Source organism: Neomonachus schauinslandi, chromosome X (assembly GCF_002201575.2).
Source record: "Neomonachus schauinslandi chromosome X, ASM220157v2, whole genome shotgun sequence".
Taxonomy (NCBI): Eukaryota; Metazoa; Chordata; class Mammalia; order Carnivora; family Phocidae; genus Neomonachus; species Neomonachus schauinslandi.
In genome coordinates this window covers 29,993,081-29,996,394 of record NC_058419.1, presented here as the reverse complement: position 1 = coordinate 29,996,394, position 3,314 = coordinate 29,993,081, and positions in this window count along the sequence as shown.

The window sequence follows — 3,314 nt, the reverse complement described above, 5'->3', positions numbered from 1 at the left end:
TTTTTTTTTTTTTTTTACGATTTTATTTATTTAATTGACAGAGAGAGAGAGACAGCGTGAGGGGGAACACAAGCAGGGGGAGTGGGAGAGGGAGAAGCAGGCTTCTAGCCGAGCAGGGAGCCTGATGCGGGGCTCGATCCCGGGACCCCGGGATCATGACCTGAGCTGAAGGCAGTCGCTTAACCAACTGAGCCACCCAGGTGCCCCTCTGTTCCTTTTTTTCTTCTCTTGCTCACTTCCCTTGTGGATTGATGACTTTCTTCAGTGTTACGCTTGGATTTCTTTCTCTTTATTTTTTGTGTATCTATCATAGGTTTTTGGTTTGTGGTTACCATGAGGTTCATATATAACATCCTAAGTATATGGCAGTCTATATTAAGTTGATGGTCACTTAAGTTCAAACACATTCTAGAAGCACTACATTTTTACTCCTCCTTCTCCACATTTTATGTATATGATGTCATATTTTACATCTTTTTATTTTGTGAATCCCTGAATTAATTTTTTAGATGTAATTAATTTTATTACTTTTGTCTTTTAATATTCATGCTAGCTTTATAAGTGACTGATCTATACTACCTTTACATGTTTGCTTTTACCAGTGAAATTTGTTTCATAATTTTCTTACTTCTAGTTACGTTGTTTTCTTTTCCGCTGAAAGACCCTTTAACATTTCTTGGAAGGCTGGCTTAGTGGTGATGAGCTCCTTTAACTTTTTTTTAAAGATTATTTATTTATTTATTTTAGAAAGAGAGAGAGAGAGCAGGGGTGAGGAGCAGAGGGTGGGAGAGGGAGGGGAAAGAATCTCAAGCAGACTCCATGCTGAGCGCAGAGCCTGACATGGGGCTTGATCTTACCACCTTGAGATCATGACCTGAGCCAAAACCAAGAGTCGCACACCCAATCAATTCAGCCATCCAGGCACACCATTTACTTTTATTTGTCTTAGAAACTCTCTCTCTCCTTTAATTCTGCATGATAACTTTGCTGGATAGAGTATTCTTGGTTGTAGGTTTTTCCTTTCAGCACTGTGAATGCATCATGCCACCTTCTTCTGGCCTGCTAACTTTCTGCTGAAAGATTAGCTGATAGCCTTATATGCTTTCCCTTGTCCACAACACACACACACACACACACACACGGAGTTACTGAGTAAATAAGGAAAGAAAAGTATCAGCTCTTACTTTTCCTTGTATCCCCAGTAGCGAGTACAGAAATGTGAGCGTTCATTTTGTATAATGCTTTTGGTCGATCCATTTCATATTTGACACTTGTCTCAACCCCAAGGACAGAGAGACACCTGTAGGATCGACGTTTGTTCCCAGAGCAACCTGTGTGCCCTTGGCTTTCAGCTCCCATCACCCAGCAAAGTTGTTGCATGCAGTGTGTGGGAGAGTCAGGCTAATGACAGTGAGAAGTGGCAGCCTTCAGAAAGGAAAGAAGGAGGAAGTCTATCAGTAGAAAGCTGACGGAGAGGGGGCACCTGGCTGGCTCAAGCGGAAGAGTGTGCTGCTGACTCTTGATCTCAGGGTCGTGAGTTCAGGCCCTGCATTGGGTGTAGAGATGACTAAAATAAATAAATAAACTTTAAAAGAAAGTTGACAGAGGAACTAAAAGACCTGGAGCAACGAGGATCCTGGGCTTGGGGGTAAGTAATCTTCCAGGCCTTAGAGGCCCTGAAGCACCTCTGTGAGCTCAGTTCAGTATGATAAGTGATGTTCATATTGGGGGCCCTGGGTAATTACGACCAGAGCAAAGTATTCAGTGTTCAGCTGAAGAAGGCAAGAAGTTTATGGGTGTCCTGAATATGTAACAGTCTAGGGGGTTACCCGGCTGGCTCAGTTGGGAGAGCATGTGATTCCCAATCTTGGAGTCTTGAGTTCAAGCCCCAAGTTGGGCATGGAGCTTACTTAAACAAAACAAAACAAAACAAAAGCTCTGTTCTGAATATGTAACAGTCTGAAAGCTTTAGTTCATGAGGGGGTGATGCGCCCCAAGGTGTGATGGTCTTCTCGATGTGTCAGCTTAGCTCTGCTACAGTCCCCATTTATTCAAACACTAATTTAAGTGTTGCAGTCGGTGGGGGGGGGGGTCGTATTTTGCAGATGTAATTAAATCTATAGTTCGCTTTAAGTAAGGGAAGTTATCCTAGATAACCTGGGTGGGCCCGATTCAATCAGTTGAAAAGCCTTAAGAGCAGGGTTGAAGCTCCCCTGAGAAAAGAAATTCTGGGATGCCTGGGTGGCTCAGTCAGTTAAGCATCTGCCTTTGGCTCAGGTCATGATCCTAGGGTCCTGGGATTGAGTCCCACATCAGGCTCCTTGGTCAGCGGGGAGTCTGCTTCTCCCATTGCCTGCTGCTCTCTCTCTCTCTCTCTCTGAAATATAAATAAATAAAATCTTAAAAAAAAAAAAGGAAAGAAATTCTGCCTGGGGACAGTGGCTTTAGCCTGTGGACAGCCCATACCTGTGAGGTCCGCTCTGCCCTTCTGAAAACCTGCCCTGTGAATTCCCAATTTGCCTAGTCAGACCTCACCATCGCAGAAGTCAGTTCCTTACAATAAATCCCTTAATAGGGATTTCCTACTGGTCCTGCTTCTCTGGCTAAACACTAACTGATAGGAAAAACAACTACGTTACTTCAAGGTGATAGGTTTGTGATCAAGTTAAAGTTTATTCAGATGGAAGATACCTACCACCCAGATTGTGGTTTCTTTTTTTTTTTTTTTTTAAAGATTTTATTTATTTATTTGACAGAGAGAGAGATAGCGAGAGCAGGAACACAAGCAGGGGGAATGGGAGAGGGAGAAGCAGGCTTCTTGCCGAGCAGGGAGCCCGATGTGGGACTCGATCCCAGGACCCTGGGATCATGACCTGAGCCGAAGGCAGACGCTTAACGACTGAGCCACCCAGGCGCCCCAGATTGTGGTTTCTAATACCATTCTCCAATAAGAGAAACCAAGGATCCTTGTTTCCTTGGAGAAAAGGCTGATTCTAGGGCTGGGGAGGTACTGGATTATAGCACAAAGTATAAAAGAAATATCCATGTGCATTCTGATATAAAGAAATGATAGAATGAATTAATGAATGAATGCATAAATAAATAAATAAATAAATATGAAAGAAGAGACAAATCTCACATGCAGAATAATTCCAAATAATTTATGGGGATATTCCTTCCTTAAAGTGTGCTTCCCACTCCTTAAGAGTGTGCTGCACATTGTGACTTCCTTCCAAAGAGTTGCGAAGGGGGGAAAGTAACTTTACAGTGGAGAAGCCTGACCAACCCTATTTCAGCCAGGTGATCAAGGTCAA